Genomic DNA, 19314 nt, shown 5'->3' with positions numbered 1-19314 from the left:
CCCCGTGCCTCTCACATGCAAAGCAAGCGCTCTACCATATGAGCTACACCCCCTTTATAAAATAAAAGTCCCGAACGTTCATGATGAGGTAAGAAGACATTTTGGACTCTTCTTAAGAAGTACTTTTAGAATGTGCTTGGATCTTTGTATTAAACTTAAATCAAGTATGAATTAAAGGAATGTGAAAGAAAAACACCAAGAATCGTGAGTGAAGGCTCCAAACCAATCAAATTTCTCAGGATTTAAGTAACATTAAAATAACCCACTAAATGAACTCTGCTGCCTATGAATTTTTAATCCTGAGCATAATGTGATATGTTAGGAGGTTATATGAAATTTGGTGGCCATTGGATAAGGTTAATTAGCTAAACCAATTAACGGTGCAGAATGACCACAATGCACATGAGTAAATTTAACTTTGGTTCAAGAGGTAGATGACCCCCAAATGCTATGAAACTTTTTAATTAAATCTATATTTGAGTCCAGACTATTAGCTTTGAACGCATGAACGAATACGTATGAAGTCTTGGACACAAGATGAACTCACAAGTCAAGAACAGAACTAAAGAGTCCAAGTACTTAAACAAGAAAAAGAAATAGTGTGATAGGTTAGAATCTTGAAACAAATAAATACAATAGAGGTGCAGGAAATTGAACCCGTGCCTCTCGCATGCGAAGCGAGCGCTCTACAATATGAGCTACACCCCCTTTATAGAATTAAGGCCCCGAATGTTAATGATGAGGTAAGAAGACATTTTGGATGCTTGGATCTATGTATAAACCTTAAACGAAGTATGAATTAAAGGAATGTGAAAGAAAAACACCAAGAACCGTGAGTTAATGCTCCGAACGATCATTAAAATAACTCAATAAATGACCTCTGCGAGCATATATGATATGTTTCGTCCTTGGATAAGGTTAATTAGTTAATCCAATTAACGGTGTAAAATGACCATAATGCACATAAGGAAATTTAGCTATGGCTCATAATATAGATGACCTCCAAATTCTATAATGCACATAAGGGAATTGAACCATGTGCCTCTCACATGCGAAGCGAGCGCTCTACCATATGAGCTACACCCCCTTTATAAAATAAAGGTCCCAAACGTTCATGATGAGGTAAGAAGCCATTTTGGACTCTTCAAGTACTTTTAGAATTTTCTTGGATCTTTGTATAAACCTCAGAAGTATGAATTAAAGAAATGTGAAAGAAAAACACAAAGAACCGTGAGTCAAGGCTCCGAATCGATCAAATTGCTCGTGATTTAAGTAACATTAAAATAATCCACTAAATGAACTCGGTTGCCTATAAATTTTTAATACTGAACATAATATGACATATTAAGAGTTTATATGAAATTTGGTAGTCATTGGACAAGGTTAATTAGCTAAACCAAGTAACGGTGTAAAATGGTGTAAAATGTAAATGACCATAATGCACATAAGGAAATTAATGACCATAATGCACATAAGGAAATTTACATTTGGTTCATAATCTAGATAACCACCCATTGCTATGAAACTTTATTAAAAGTAGATTCAATTTCAAACTACAACCATGGCATAGGTTTAGACTATGTCGCTTTGAAGATAAGAACCCAGAACAATAGTACCAAGACCCATGGCATAGGTGGTTTAGACTGTGTCGCTTTGAAGATAAGAACCCAGAACAATAGTACCAAGACCCTTAGATAGGCTAGAATCTTAAAACAAATACAATGGAGGTGCAGGGAATTAAACCTCGTGCCTCTCGCATGCAAAGCGATCGTTCTACCATATGAGCTACACCCCCTTTGTAAAATAAAGGTCCCAAACGTTCATGACGAGGTAAGAAGCCATTTTGGACTCTTCTTAAGAAGTACTTTTAGAATGTGCTTGGATCTTTGTATTAAACTTAAACCAAGTATGAATTAAAGGAATGTGAAAGAAAAACACCAAGCGATTAAATTGCTCATGATTTAAGTAACATTAAAATAACCCACTAACTGAACTCTCCGCTCCTCTGCCTATGAATTTTTAATACTGAGCGTAATATGACATGCTAAGAGTTTATATGATATTTGGTAGTCATTAGATAAGATTAATTGGCTAAACCAAGTAACGGTGTATCACATGAGTAAATTTAACTTTAGTTCATGATCTAGATGACCTCCAAATGCTATGAAACTTTGTAATTAAATCTATATTCGAGTCCAGCCTCTGTCGAATTGTAGTCATTGATAAGGTTAATTAGCTAAACTAAACCTCCAAATGCTATGGCGAAGCGAGCGCTCTACCATATGAGCTGTACCCCTTTTATAGAATAAAGACCCCAAATGTTCATGATGAGGTAAGAAGACATTTTGGACTCTTCTTAAGATGTACTTTTAGAATTTGTTTGGATTTCTGTATAAACCTTAAACCAAGTATGAATTAAAGAGATGTGAAAGAAAAACACCAAGAACCGTGAGTTAATGCACCGAACCAATCAAATTTCCCAGTATTTAAGTAACATTAAAATAACTCACTAAATGAACTCTGTTGCCAATGAATTTTTAATACATAGCATAATATGATATGTTTGGAGTTTATATGAAATTTGGTTGTCCTTGGATAAGGTTAATTAGTTAATCCAATTAACGGTGTAAAATGACCATAATGCACATAAGGAAATTTACCTATTGTTCATGATATAGATGACCTCCAAATTCTATGAAACTTTATATTAAACCTAGATGCGAGTTTAGACTACGTCGTTTGGAACGCATGAAACCATTACATAGGTTTAGATTGTGTCACTTGAAATGTATGAAGCCTTGGACATAAGTTAATATTGTGTTGCTTCGAATGTATAAAGTCTTGGACACAGGATGTCAAGTTCATGATTATACCATAAATACTACAGGGAGTGTCTTTAGAACATGAAAACAATCTAGAAGTAGAAAAAGAATCAAGATCCAAATTGTCAAGTGTGATAGGCTAGAATCTTAAAACAAAAATACAATGGAGGTGCAGGGAATTGAACCCCGTGCAGGCACGCGAAGCGAGCGCTCTACCATATGAGCTACACCCCCTTCATAAAATAAATGTCTCAAACGTTCATGATGAGGTAAGAAGCCATTTTGGGCTCTTTTAAGAAGTACTTTTAGAATTTTCTTGGATCTTTGTATAAACCTTAAACCAAGTATGAATTAAAGGAATGTGAAAGAAAAATACCTAGAATCGTGATTTAAGGCTCCCAACCGATCAAATTTCTTAGGATTTAAGTAATGTTAAAATAACCCACTAAATGAACTCTACTGCCTATAAATGTTTAATACGAGCATAATACAACATGTTAGAAGTTTATATGAAATTTGATGGTCATTGGATAAGATTAATTCGCTAAACCAATTAACAGTGTAAAATGACCATAATGCACATAAGGAAATTTACCTATGGTTCATGATCTAGATGACCTCCAAGTTCTATGAAACTTTGTATTAAACCTTGATGTGAGTTTAGACTATGTCGTTTGGAACGCATGAAACCATTGCATAGGTTCAGACTGTGTCACTTGAAATGTATGAAGTCTTGGACGTAGGTTAACATTGTGTCGCTTGGAACGTAGAAGCCTTGGACTCAGGATGTCACGTTCATGACTAGTACCATAAATACTAGGGGGAGTGTCTTCGAGAATAAGACAACAATCAAGGACTAGAAAAAGAATCAAGATTCAAGTTCTGAAGATAAGAACATAAAATAACAGTACCAAGATCCTTAGACCAGAACTAAGGTTGAGACCTCATACTCCAAGGATCAAAATCTTAAACATAGATCATGATAAGAACATACAATTCAAGAACAGAACTAAGGAGTTCAAGTACTTACAACTCCGGTACCCTATGGCCTAAGTGAGCTACCCTCTGGCACATACGTGTGTCACAGTGTAGGCGAGCGTGTCGAGATTAGTGTCTCGTGCAGCTTCCTTTGAAATGGGTTTTTTCAAGGACAGTACCGGGCGGCACGGGTGTGCGGTGTTGCGTTCTAGCCCGCGTGTTGGAGGTTGCTACATACACCCGCTATTCGACACGGTATCGGTAAGTGACAAGGCATGGGCACGGGAGGGCCAATGCCTCGATAGAACCCGGATGGATGGATGTTCGACAAGTCCGGATGAGATGAGCGACACGCGGGCCCATTCTCGATAGCATGACCAAGTGAGTTTTGATGGCCAACGACACCCTGAGACTCGAGACGGTATCAAGACATATTAGCCATGTCGATGGAGATCGAAATGACAAGATGAGACGCGATGGTGCATTGAGAGTCCTTTGCCCGAGCAGAGACAAGGTCGAGGCGAATGACTTGGCCTAGTGTAGAGGTAAGTCAGTTGTGTCGCATACTATTGAACATGCACGTGCAGGCGGAGTGTGTGATCGAACGAGCTTGGATTCTGCACAACCGATGTTCGATTGGCGAAGACAAACCTCGCAAAGGTCCGACGAAGCCAAAAAGTCGGGGCGAAAAATATATCTAAGACTTAATTTCTCTTAAAGTGGGTCATGAGCGTGTCTAGATCATGATGCCGCGCTGTAAAGAATGTATGGCTGTAAGAACAAGAAAAAAGAAAAAAATTGTGTAATAGACTAGAATCTTTGTACTCATTCCATTTGTTAATTACTTATGTATGGATAAAATAAATGTATTGAAAGTTGTGTTTTAAATTCTTGTGTTTTATTTCTCATTAAAAACAAACTCATGTGCGAAGCGAGCATTCTATCATATGAGCTATACCCCCATTATAGAATAAAGGTCTCGAACTTTCATGATGAGGTAAGAAGCCATTTTGGACTCTTCTTAAGAAGTACTTATAGAATTTGCTTGGATTTTTGTATAAACCTTAATCTAAGTATGAATTAAAGGAATGTGAAAGAAAAACACCTAGAACCGTGATTTAAGGCTCCGAATCTATCAAATTTCTTAGGATTTAATTAATGTTAAAATAACCCACTAAATGAACTCTACTGCTTCTGAATTTTTAATACTGAACATAATATGATATGTTACGAGTTTATATGAAAAATTTGGTGGTCATTGGATAAGGTTAATTAGCTATACCAAGTAACGGTGTAATGATATGTTACGAGTTTATATGAAAAATTTGGTGGTCATTGGATAAGGTTAATTAGCTATACCAAGTAACGGTGTAATTAAAGGATCCAGATTCAAGTTCGATAGGCTAGAATTTTAAAAAATTAAGAATGGAGGTGCAGGTAATTGGACCCCGTGCCTCTCGCATGCGAAGCGAGCGCTCTACCATATGAGCTACACCCCCTTTATAGAATAAAGGACTCGAACGTTCATGATTAGGTAAGAAACCATTTTGGACTCTTTTTAAGAATTACTTTTAGAATTTGCTTGGAATTTTGTATAAACCTTAAACTAAGTATGAATTAAAGGAATGTGAAAGAAAAACACCAAGAGCCGTGAATTAAGGCTTTGAACCGATTAAATTGATTGTGATTTAAGTAACATTAATATAACCCACTAACTGAACTCGACTGCCTATGAATTTTTAATACTGAGAATAATATGACATGTTAAGAGTTTATATGAAATTTGGTAATCATGGGATAAGGTTAATTAGCTAACCAAGTAATGGTGTAAAATGACCATAATGCACATAAGGAAATTTAATTTTGGTTCATGATCTAGATGACCTCCAAATGTTATGAAACTTTTTATTAAACCTAGATTCGAGTTTAGACTACGTCGCTTTTCAACGCACGAACCTATGGCATAGGTTCAAATTGTGTCACTTTTAATGTATGAAGTCTTTGACGTATGCTAACAGTACGTCGCTTTGAACGTATGAAGCCTTTAACAAAGGATGTCAGGTTCATGAATAGTACCATAAATACTAGGGGGAGTGTCCTGGAGAATGAAGCAACAATCAAGGATTAGAACAGGGATCAAGATCCAAGTTTTAAAGATAAGAATCTTAAAACAAATAACAATAGAGGTGGAGGGAATTGAATCTCATGCCTTTTGCATGAGAAGCGAACACTCTACCATATGAGCTACACCCCCTTAATATAATAAAGGTCCCGAACGTTCATGGTGAGGTAAGAAACCATTTTGGACTCTTCTTATGAAGTACTTTTAGAATTTGCTTGGATTTTTGTATAAACATTAAACCAAGTTCAATTAAAGGAATGTGAAAGAAAAACACCAAGAACCATGAGTTAAGGCTCCGAACCGATCAAATTTCTCAGGATTTAAGTAACGTTAAAATAACATACTAAATGAACTTCGCTGCATAGGAATTTTTAATACTGAGCATAATACGACATGTTAATAGTTTATATGAAATTTTGTAGTTATTGGATACGGTTAATTAGCTAAACCAAGTAACGATGTAAAATGAACATAATGCACCTAAGGAAATTTACCATTGGTTCATGATCTAGACGACTGCCTAATGCTATGAAACTTTGTATTTAACCTAGATACGAGTTTAGACTACGTTGCTTGTAACACATGAAGTCATGGCATAGGTTCAGACTATGTCGGTTGAAATGTATGAAGCCTTGGACGCAAGTTCAGACTGTGTCGCTTGGAACGTAGGAAGCCTTGGACACAGAATGTCAGGTTCATGACTAGTACTATAAATACTAGGGGGAGTTTCTTGGAGAACAATACAACGATCAAATACTAGAACAAGGATTCAGATCCAAGTTCTTAAGAAAAGAACCGAGAACAATAGTACCAAGCCCCTTGGATCGAAACTAAGGTTGAGACCTCATAAGTTAAGGATCAAAGTCCTAAAGATAGATCATGATAAGAACTCACAATTAAAGATAAGAACTAAAGAGTCCAAGTAATTACAACATGAACAAGAAAAGAAATAAAAGAAATAGTGTTATAGGCTAGAATCTTTATACTCATTCATTAATTTCATGTTTTAATTACATATGAATCTATAAAATAAATGTATTGTAAATTATAAAATTATAAACGTATAAAATTTACCCATCTTATCGAGTCATCTGATCCTTACAATAATACAAGTATTTGAACCTAAGATTTCAAAACAAACAAAATAGAGTTAGCACCAAATTGAACCATGTGTTTCTTCATGCAAAGAGAGCGCTCAACCATATGAGCTACATCCCCTTTATAAAACAAATGTCCCAAACGTTCATGACGAGGTAAGTAGCCATCTTGCACTCTTCTTAAGAAATACTTGTAGAAATTGCTTGGATCTTTATATAAACCTTAAACCAAGTATGATAAAGAGTCTTAAGTACTTACAACAAGAAAGAAATAGTGTGATAGGCAAGAATAGACAAGAATCTGAAAAACAAATAAATACAATAGAGGTACAAGGAACTGAACCTCGTGCCTCTCGAGCACTCTACCATATGAGCTACACCCCGTTTATAGAATAAAGTTTCGAACTTCATGATGAGGTAAGAAGCTCTGAAGAAGGAGAACCTAAGATTTCAAAACAAACACAATGGAGGTGCAGGGAATTGAACCCTGTGCCTCTCGCATGCGAAGCGAGCGCTCTACCATATGAGCTACACCCCCTCTATAATATAAATGTCTTAAACGTCCATGACGAGGTAAGCAGCGATTTTGGACTCTTCTTAACAAGTACATGTAGAAATTTCTTGGATCTTTGTATAAACCTTAAGCCAAGTATGAATTAAAGAAATGTGAAAGAAAAACACCAAGAACCGTGAGTTAAGGCTCCGAACCAATTAAATTGCTCGTGATTTAAGTAACATTAAAATGACCATAATGCACATAAGAAAATTTAACTTTGGTTCATGTTCTAGAGAACCTCCAAATACTATGGAACTTTTTATTAAACCTAGATTCGAGTACAGACTATGTCGCTTGGAATGCATGAAACCATGGCATAGGTTCAAACTTTATTACTTGAAATGTATGAAATCTTGGACGTAGGTTAACACTATCGCTTTGAACGTATGAAGCCTTGGACACAAGATGTCAGGTTCATGACACACAGGATGCCAGGTTCATGACTAGTGCCATAAATACTAGGGGAGTGTCTTGGAGAACAAGACAACGATCAAGGACTGAACAAGGATCAAGATCCAAGTTTTTTAGATAAGAAGCAGAAAAAAAAAGTACCCAGACCCTTAGATCAGAACAGAATTGAACCTTGTTCCTCTTGCATGCAAAGCGAGCGCTATACCATATGAGCTACAACCCCCTTACACAATAAAGGTCCTGAACGTCCATAACGAGGTAAGTAGCCATTTTGGATTCTTCTTAAGAAATACTTGTAGAAATTGCTTGGATCTTTGTATAAACCTTAAATCAAGTATGAATTAAAGGAATATGAAACAAAAATACCTAGAACCGTGAGTGAAGACTCCAAATATATCAAATTGCTCGAGATTTAAGTAACGTTCAAATATCTCACTAAATGAACTCTACTGCCTATGAATTTTGAATACTAAGCATAAAATGACATGTTAAGATTATATATGAAATTTGGTTGTCATTGGATATGGTTAATTAGTTAAACCAAGTAACAGTGTAAAATGACCATAATGCTCCTTAAGAAATTTACCTTCATTTCATGATCTAGATAACCTCTAAATGCTACGAAATTTTGTATGAAATCTAGATGCGGGGTCAGACTACGTCGCTTGGAATGCATGAAGCCTTGGACGTAGTTTCAGACTGTGTTGCTTGGAGCGTATGATGCAGACTGTGTCACTTGGAATATACGAAGTATTGGACACAAGTTGTCAAGCTCATGACTAGTACCATAAATCCTAGGGGGAGTGTATGAGAGAACAAGACAAAAAGAAAACAACCTAGAAAGTGACCAAGAGCAAGACAACGATCAAAGAATAGAATAAGAATCAAGATCCAAGTTCTGAAGACAAGAACCCAGAACAATAATATTAAAACCCCCGGATCAGAACAAAGGTTGAGATTTTAGAATCCATTGACCAAAGTCTGTCTAAGTACACTTACAATCCAAGAAAAATAGTATTTAGACCCTTAAATCAGAACTAAGGTTGACATCACAGAATTCAAGGACCAAAGTCCACGCAAGTACTTAAAACAAGAACAAAGAAAGAAAGAGTGTGACACGCTATGACAGGCTACTTACTGAGTACACACCAAAAACAATAGGACTAAGACCCTTAAATTAAAACTAAGGTTGAGATCTCAAAATAAAAGGATCAAAGTCAGCCTAAGTACTTACAACAAGAACAAGGAAAAAAAGAGTGTGGTAGGCTACTTACTAAGTAGATAATCCTACTTATGGTACCTCTTGCATGCAAAGTGAGAGCTCTAGCATGTGAGACTCGAATACAGACTAAAAAGATGAAAGCGAAAATAATTAAAAAAAATTTAAAAAAATAAAATCCACTAAAATTTAAATTAAAAGAAAAGTGAACACAAAAATTAAATAAAAAATTAAGTCCAATTACAGGACGAAGTTTCGTACGAGGAATCCATTATAAAACAAAAATATAAAAGCCTAAAAAATGTAAAAATAGGCTAGCACTCTAGAACAACCCCCCACTATGACCACACAACTCGTGAACGCTCATTCACCTCGAGCAGCAGCCTGTAAACACCTGAAAAAGAAAAGAGAAAGGGGTGAGTATAATAATACTCAATAACCAACCTACTTGTAGGCTCTCAATGCATCGTTAACTTAGTAAGTATCACGGGCTTTACTCTTTGCTCTAGGAAGTTTGAGCTTAGGTTTCAATGCTCTCTAAGCAACTGGGTACCCCAACTTTCGAGTAGGACTCTAAACTGAAGCATACACATAGGGGTCTGTGCGATTTTTTCGTTCTTCTTTTCTACTACTTAAGTGGCTTGTCTTGCTTATGTAGTGGATGATCAATGTTCTAGGTTGAGGCGGGAACTCATAAGTTGCAAGACAGTATAGTTGGATCTGAATCTGAACAACAATTTGAGCATTATCCATGGGGGTTACCTGACAACTCTCCCACGGGACCATAAAGTCTTCAAAGTTTGGGGGCAGCGATCCCCTGTGTGCCGGTTAGCTACTAGGTTAACCTACGCTCAGGATCGAGTTTATAGTTGATGGTGTTAAAATTCCACTCAAACTTGTGGGGTTTATTTGGCAAGCATGCAAGTTTGGTTAAACCAAATTTTGACACCTCAAAATTCCACTAACATGTACTTTTCCATTAAATGAAGTCAACATTTTGACTTTCTTTATTTTAATTCAACAATTAATTTCAAATTAAAGTAACATTTAATGATTAATTAAACTATTTAATTAATATTTAATATTAATTCAAATGTTAATCTCAATCAATTCTGACACATAATTGATTAAAATATTTAAATGTTATTTAAATATTTCAGATTCTCTCTTTTTGTTTAATTCGTAAATAAAACAAAAATGCGGTTAAATATATCGTATATATGTAGCACATATTCCCAATTTGAATTCGAACACTTCGAACTCACTCGTCACACTGTTCTTTGGTTTAGCCCGATATGAGCTAGTAGAGGGAAACGGTTCTTTACTTCGGTGGGTGGGATATCTCCATCTTATGAATTGAAATAAATAAATAAAGCGTATTCAGAGATAGATTAGAGAATCCATTCGACAGGGAGATTCGGAAATTGCAGAGGCTTGGTTCAATCAGCTGAGTATTGGAAACAAGCTATACTATAGTACTGACTCCCGGTAATTCTATTGAAGCACTAAATAATGGGTTGAAGATCACAAGGCGTTTCAAATAAGAAAACTCTCTCTTTCTTTCATAGCTATTCCATTATATTTATATAGTAGTATTAGTTAGCAATGAATATAGTTGTTATAATCCGCATCCATCAGTCAAATCAACTAAAAGGGAGAATTTCTCAGGCAGGGAAGAACCAAGCAAAGCAAGCAAGATCGTTCAATTTCCTTTGGTATAAGGGTAGTAAACGATACAGAGATAGATTAGAGAATCCATTTGAGAAAAAGCTAATTCTATCTATAAAGGGTTGATAAGATTCAACAAGGTCCGTTGAGCGCCTCTTGACTATGGCATAATAGATACGAACACTTGTCCCGGCCGGATACACTTCCAGATCATAATTGCAAGCTGATCTTGATATTGTATGAATATATACTGTTATTGGACCTATAGATCATGGGCTCCAACGATCCAAGATTAACCAGTTAAACTTATTAACCTAGTTAACCAACATTCGTTAACTACTAGGACACTCCACTATAGCCTAGTAGTTGCACTCCCCTCACTATAGATATATTTCTGTCTATTTGATATCACCATGATTAGTAAGTCGTGTTAGGATCGATACCAGTTGTTAGGATCGCACAACAACGCACACGCTCGATCTAGATGAACACAAAGAGAAGGATAGAGAGAAGTTGCAAGGAGAACTCTGGCTAAAAGGATTTTTTATTGATGACTTCAGGCATGTACAACAAGAGAGTACAGAGAATAGAAAAGTACATTTTCAAAGCTCTACCGGACCAGATATATATATGGTATAGTTTACTATATATAGCTTTACCAGATTTAGCCATCTACTATATATATAGCTATTTACCATATATAGCTTTACTAAATATAGCTTTACTGGATATAGCTTTACTATATATAGCTTTACTAAATATAGCTTTACTGGATATAGCTTTACTGGATATAACCGTTGACCAAGCTATAAATAAGTATCAGGCTCCATAAGCCTAACAATTCTCCCACTTGGAGACTGATCCAGTCAACCAAGAATTTCACTCTCAAACGACCATGAGCATCTTCACTGCACCATACCAATTGAGGTTTTGCACAACCTCAACATTCCAACATCAACACATTTTGTCAACATGTTTGCTGGATTCTTTGCACCCTCTATCTTCTCAAAACACATCACCATCTTCAACTAACCTCCGAGTGAAATGGTATCGCCTTCTGTGTTTTGAATGATAGACCGGGTTCCTCGCCAACAGCATGAGTCTCAGGAGTTTCTTGAGTATCTGCTACAACATCACTATGTGAATCTTTCAGCAACTCAACCTCAACTCCCACTTGCTTCACCTCTGGTTTCTCAGCAAGAGTCTCAGGAGTTTCATGAGTATCCGCTACAACATCACTCTGTGAATCTTTGAGCAACTCAACATCAACTCCCACTTGCTTCACCTCTGATTTCTCAGCAAGAGTCTCAGGAGTTTCATGAGTATCTGCTACAACATCAGTCTGTGAATCTTTGAGCAACTCAACATCAACTCCCACTTGCTACACCTCTGGTGTTTCAGCAAGAGTCTTCCGGCCCATGCAACCTCCTCTGGAGTTTCAGCGACGCTTCCAGCCGACGCAACCTCCTCTAGAGTTTCAGCGATGCTTTTGGCCGACGCAACCTCCTCTGGAGCTTCAGCGATGCTTCCGGACGACGCAACCCCCTCTGGAGCTTCAGCGACGCTTCCGGACGACGCAACCCCCTCTGGAGCTTCAGCGACGCTTCCGGACGACGCAACCCCCTCTGGAGCTTCAGCGACGCTTCCGGGCGACGCAACCCCCTCTGGAGCTTCAGCGACGCTTCCGGGCGACGCAACCCCCTCTGGAGCTTCAGTGATGCTTCCGGACGACGCAACCCCCTCTGGAGCTTCAGCGACGCTTCCGGACGACGCAACCCCCTCTGGAGCTTCAGCGACGCTTCCGGACGACGCAACGCCCTCTGGAGCTTCAGCGACGCTTCCGGGCGACGCAACCCCCTCTGGAGCTTCAGCGACGCTTCCGGGCGACGCAACCCCCTCTGGAGCTTCAGCGACGCAACCCCCTCTGGAGTTTCAGCAATACAGACGTCTGGGGACCATCTCCAGTTTCATCACTTGGTGGATCAAGGTACTACGTCACCTTCATCGATGACTTCAGCAGGAAGGTATGGGTTTACTTTCTGAAACATAAGTCAGATGTGTTTACCACCTTCAAGAAGTGGAAAGCTGAAGTTGAAAATCAGACCGGCTTGAAGATCAAATGCCTGAGGTCTGACAATGGAGGAGAGTACAACAAATCAGAGTGATGGTACAACAGAAGCTCAAATATCTGTCTGGTGCTCTGGTAGTTCTGGATGATCTTCTCAACACCTGTTCAGGTGCAACTTGCTCCACGTCTGGTTCTTCAGCAATAGGATCAGCCACGTCTGGTTCTTCAGCAATAGGATCAGCCAGAACTACCATAACAATCTCCGCATCAAATACACCTTGTTCATAGCCAACGGTTTTTCGTACATATTCGACAGCGTCTTCAACAGACCTGACGTTGTCTTCTCCTTGATAATGTTGAACGCCACGTTTCTGGATAGCGTCAACCGGATCAGCCCCAAGGCCTTATCGATCCTTGAGCTTCCACTGTTTTGTGGTCATGGTATCTGGTTTCACCCCCAACAGAGGTTCGTGAAGATCTTTCTGGTATAGATAATCTTCAATCTGCATCTTCCAGAAACCGAAATCGGATCCATCGAACTTCTCAATTCCAATCTTTGAACTTTCCATCTTCACAGATCGTGGTGAATTTTGCCTAGCTCTGACTTCCGCCTGGCTCTGACACTGCCTGGCTCTGATACCAGTTGTTAGGATCGATACCAGTTGTTAGGATCGCACAACAACGCACACGCTCGATCTAGATGAACACAAAGAGAAGGATAGAGAGAAGTTGCAAGGAGAACTCTGGCTAAAAGGATTTTTTATTGATGACTTCAGGCATGTACAACAAGAGAGTACAGAGAATAGAAAAGTACATTTTCAAAGCTCTACCGGACCAGATATATATATGGTATAGTTTACTATATATAGCTTTACCAGATTTAGCCATCTACTATATATATAGCTATTTACCATATATAGCTTTACTAAATATAGCTTTACTGGATATAGCTTTACTATATATAGCTTTACTAAATATAGCTTTACTGGATATAGCTTTACTGGATATAACCGTTGACCAAGCTATAAATAAGTATCAGGCTCCATAAGCCTAACAAGTCGATCCTTCACAGGTTGTTTGTAACTAGAGCTGGGTCAATTTACCGTTTTACCCCTGAAGTTACTTCTTGTTCCTTATGTCTCACTGATCCTCTAATGAACAATTGGTTTGTGGTCCAACCAGTAAACGAATCCCTCTCAGGCCAATGAGAGGGTGGGGCCCCTTGTTCAAGACCTGGAGTCAATGCTTAAGGGAACTACCTCTCTTCTATCCCTAATAGTTGGTAGGAGTGAATTCCATCTTGCACCCCACGTCCCCAACCATTCACCCAGTCTTACCCCTGAAATGGGAGACCTATTGAGTCGGCGAACTAGAGCCACTCTCACCCATGCAAATCTAGGTTATCGAATGAAAAGAAAATCAGTCTCAACAGTAAACGACATTATAAAGTGAGAGTGGTTTTCTTCATGGTCCGATCTTAGGCAATACTCATTGCATAGGACGCCCCCACTCACATGTCTCCACATGTACAATTTAGTGATCACATTGTTTATATCATATACAAAAGTGGGCAGCATCCATAGTGTCCCCAAAATAAGGTACTCAGCCTTATCCTTATACTATAGATCATTTTGACTATATACTTGAACTTGATCCACTCTCATGTCTCTACATATAGTTCAAGTAATCATACTATAACCAGAGTGTTCTTAGTTTATTGGATTTAGATTAATGATCGTAAAGTTCACTTTATTCAATAACAATCTTTACTGAATAAAGAACAATAATAACTTTATTGAAAATAGAATATGTTTGTGTTTACAAACTATGAGTTTTAGGACATAAAACCCAACAACAGTACAAGGGTTCTGTTTTAGGAGACCCTTGGTCATTTACACTAGGTTGGGGCACATGTCGCATGAACCTAACAAGCAACGCCTAGATCCATGGTATGGAACCCGAAGTAGAGTCTCAACAATACGATACTGAAGTGGAAAGGGTAGTGGACAGACATGTGAGACTGTTCACATTGCTATAGCCTAATGAGCTACCATGATCATTCTTGGTTGTCGTGGAGGCCTACGAGGTTCTTAGGGACTTTTAGGTAGTTTAAACCTATCTCTCGTTTCTAGGATGTGGAGTCCTACGAGGTTCTTAGGGACCTATAATCGCCACTAATGATACTGGGTGTAGGGTCTAATGGAACACATTTTGAACTTGGTCAACGTGTAAGTCGCACTAGCTATAGCGCCCTAATCTTAACTTGGTTCTCTCATGCTTGCTTTTCTAGGTAGTTACACCTATCGATCACTTAATTGCATAATCCATAATTTGAACTACACCTTGGTCATATCTGGGAGTTGAAAAGGTCTATTGGGTTCCTAAGGCAGCTAGGGCTTAACAAGGTCTTCTAGCTCTAGGTTGTTCTATTTTGACTCCTTGAATATTTCTTAGTCTTGAAGCACTAGGGTCTAGATCTTCTGGCCGTCGCTCACGATCCTAAAGTGCTCAGTCTATTGGAGGCAACCTGACCCAAGTCATCATCTAGTCAACCTAACTCTAAAGCCCTAGTTTTGTGCAGATAAACATGTTCTACAGAGAGAACACATAGTCAAACACCTGGAGCTAACATATTGTATAATGCAAACATACATGCAAACATGCTCAATGGGGAGATAACATCCATCAATCCCCTATAGCACAGATCGCAATAGCCTATCTTTCTCTCTAACACAATGAAAAGCACGTAAAACAACATTCATAACAAATCTCATCATAGGGGTGTTTTGATAATTTCTTACATCATATTGGTCTTTTGATATTTGTTTATAAATATAACCCAAACTCATTCTCGTTTGTAATAAACTGAAACAACACTAAGTTGCAATCAGATTTTCTTTTGATTTATAGTCGCAGTCTTATTTTCAAAACCTTGAAAATGAAATCCTTGATATTATGAAATTGATTTAGCATGTTAGACTCTCATGCAAGATTATGAAACCAACATGTTGTCTAGTTTTCAATAACAAACATGATATTAACGAAAACGTAAGACACATAACAAAAACGGTAAAATAGAAGAGAAAGAGAGAACTAATGTCGTGTGTTGATTTTCAGTCATGTGCGATCTCCTAAATCACGAGCTTAAAAATTCTTTCATGGTATCGAAAGGTTTTCTAGTTTCAAAAAAGATTTATAAATCAAAAATACGAATTTTCTCGTGAAATTGGTCTCCCTCAATTCGACTATAAAAAGAAGAATATATAGGAAAAATATGTACACTGTCAAGGTGCTATCCAAACATGCGTGAATAATATAGAAATTTTTGGGTAGCATCAAGACATAGACACATGCTTTTTTTGCACTGTGGCACCTTAAGGGGCATTCAGCTTGACACTTGTCAAGCTGAGCATTGAAATAGTGTGACACACAAGTCCCAACATAGTTTAAAATTTTAATTCAAGAAATTTTTTTAGAATCTTAGAAGCAAAATTTTAAAATGCAGTAGAAGAGAAATATTCTTAGAAAATCTTCTGTAACTAAAAATGGTAGAAAAATTAAAGAAAATTCAAAGTCAACCCTCAAGGGTTGAGGGTTATTTTGGTCATTTTAGTGTCACTTTGTTAATTAGGCACATGAAAGTAACATAAACCATAATTAATGAAAGAAGGTAAAAGAAACAAGAGAGAGAAAAGAAGAAAGAAGAAAAAATGGTTTAAAGTAGACTAGTGTTACCTGATCCTAGCCATTTCAGTTATTTTCGGTCCAAAATCCTTCACAAAAAATTTGAAATGATAAGGATTGAACCTTGCATAGGAGGAGGAGTAATATATGAATACAATATATTTGACTATCATAAAAGGGCAAATATGATATTTATAATAAGCGGTAATGGGAGTCAAGTATCATACAGGATATTTACTTATAATAAACGGTCAAATATGATACATATGATAAATTATAATTCAAGGCTAAATATCCTTAAGACCACCCTACAAGTTGATCATTGAACTTAAACGAATGTAAAACTTGGATCTAAACAGTTCAAAAAGAGGTCTAGAAACACTTTTTGTGAAGATATCAGCAACTTGAGGACGGGAAGGTACATACTGTCTACCTTTTCAGAAGAGAGTGGAAGACACAACCGAGCTAATGGATTGCAGTTTTATGTATGTTGAGGTCTGAGTTAACCATAGAGTGACCAGAAGCACTACTGGCGACTCTAGAGCCACCCACAACTCCATGACAGAGACCAAAGCAAAATGATTGAATATCCTTTGGCATCAAGATGTAGCAAAGATGAAGATCATCAATTTGACAGCTTTACCCGTCTTAGGAGTTGCGAAAAGAACTCTCATTAAGTTGGGGACTTTGATTGGATGAACTGACTTTGCGATAGTCAAGATGGACGAATTCGACATCGTGTTAAGGACGAACTTCCTATTAGAACACAAAGTTATTCCCATGCCCCTAGCAAAAAGCTTGGTAATAACGGGGTCGAACCCGATAATTATCCATAAAAACACCCATTAGCCTAGAGGGATGAAAATGGTGTTAGCAGTACAGTTGAGAAAGGATCTAAGTCATGATGAGCATACACTTGCTACCATTACCATATTTGGAGAGGAAAGCTTGTGTGAACGGGGTTGTAGTACATGATAATGAAAACGAAAAAAATGTTGTGACCTCATGCATTATTGTGTGTTCATGCATCGGGGGATACCCCTTCTCCTTTTACGATAGTATGGACGCATACAGTACCAAGGCAGGAAAATGATCATTATGTTTACCATAATGCTACCATGACGGTCACTATTCCTAATGGATGTCTAGCTTCAACAACTACTAGAGAATGCTCGCCCGAACAAAAAAAGGCCTAGGAGGTATGCAAACATACTGGTGGGTCCATATTCGCACATATAAACCATGTGTTGGAAAATTAAGTACACATCCAATACCCCGCTTAGGATAGTCGCCGTAGAAAAATAGACTGATATGATAGGTCCCATTCATGATTCTATGTGTTTCCATTTAACCTCAACAAATGGGTCACTTACTAAATATTTCTTAAAATACTCAAGCCACCTGCTTGTTTCAGGTAAAGGCAAGTCATCCCTGTACTACTGACGACGACATCGCAACTCAAGATCATTTTACATGCATAAGGTAGTCGCATTTATTTTCTTAGACTTAAAAACGTCTTATTCTAGCCTATAGTTTATTGCTGTATCGTTTTAAAGATATTTTCGAACACGTAAGTCTATGACATTGTTTTGATTACGTTATTTCCGCATAAAAATGATTACATTATGAAATTGATAGCAACTCTGAGTAAGTTTACTCTTTTTATCTAAGTGGCGGAGTGAATGGAACCATGTACAGTAAGTACACCCTATTTTACACAACTTATACTGTTCTAGGTCCATAAAAAAAAAAAAAAAAAAAAAAAAAAAAAAAAAAAAAAAAAAAAAAAAAAAAAAAAAAAAACTATATTTCTAACTCGAGTTAACATACTCTATTTTACCTGTTTTTTCTGATAAGTGCATATCTACGTGCATATTCTTAAGTACACCCTGTTTTTCTTGTAAGTACACCCTATTTTACACGCTAGATTTCTACTTAGCTAGAGTTGTTACCATTATCACAGCATAATCATTTCTATGCATAAATTAGCATTTAAACTTCTTCATAAAACGTAAACTCTATCTTAAAACACTGTCATGGACTTACGTATTCGAAAACATGTTTAAAACGACACAATGAAAGACTAAATAAAATAAATAAATATTTAAATTAAAAACATCATATTCTAGCCTAAGGCTAAGAAAATAAATGCATCTACCCTATGCATGTGTCATGGTCTCGAATTGCGATGTCGTCATCATTCGTATAGTGATGCCTATGCATGTGTCATGGTCTCGAATTGCGATGACGTCATCATTCGTACAGTGATGCCTTGCGTTTACCTTAAATAGAAGTAGCATTTGGCTTAAGTATTTTAAGAAATACTTAGTAAGTGACCCACTATTGAGGTTAAATGCAAACCCATACAATTTCATGAATGAGACCTATCATAAGAGTTTATTTTCTTATGGCGGCTATCCTAACAGAAGCAATGAGACCTATCATATGAGCTACACCCCCTTTATAAAATAAATGTCCCGAACGTCCATGACGAAGTAAGTAGCCATTTTTGGGCTCTTCATAATAAATACTTGTAGAATTACATCTATCTTTGTATAAACCTTAAAAAAAGTATGAATTAAACGAATATAAAAGAAAAACACCATGAACACACAATGAAGGTGCAGGGAATTGAACCCCGTGCCTCTCGCATGCGAAGCGAGCGCTCTACCATATGAGCTACACCCCC

At 37.4% G+C, this 19314-nt stretch overlaps 2 non-coding genes across 2 annotated transcripts; both read right to left on the bottom strand.

Annotated features, from left to right (window-relative positions):
• Window positions 1-7484: 7484 nt before the first annotated feature.
• TRNAA-CGC (transfer RNA alanine (anticodon CGC)) lies at window positions 7485-7557 on the bottom strand. Its single transcript has one exon. It is a non-coding gene; the product is annotated as a tRNA-Ala (tRNA).
• Window positions 7558-19241: 11684 nt separating this feature from the next.
• Window positions 19242-19314, bottom strand: TRNAA-CGC (transfer RNA alanine (anticodon CGC)). Its single transcript has one exon. It is a non-coding gene; the product is annotated as a tRNA-Ala (tRNA).

This window comes from Cucurbita pepo, chromosome 6 (assembly GCF_057944985.1).
Source record: "Cucurbita pepo subsp. pepo isolate OVF chromosome 6, ASM5794498v1, whole genome shotgun sequence".
Lineage (NCBI taxonomy): Eukaryota > Viridiplantae > Streptophyta > Magnoliopsida > Cucurbitales > Cucurbitaceae > Cucurbita > Cucurbita pepo.
This window is presented reverse-complemented; position numbering and strand designations above follow the sequence as displayed.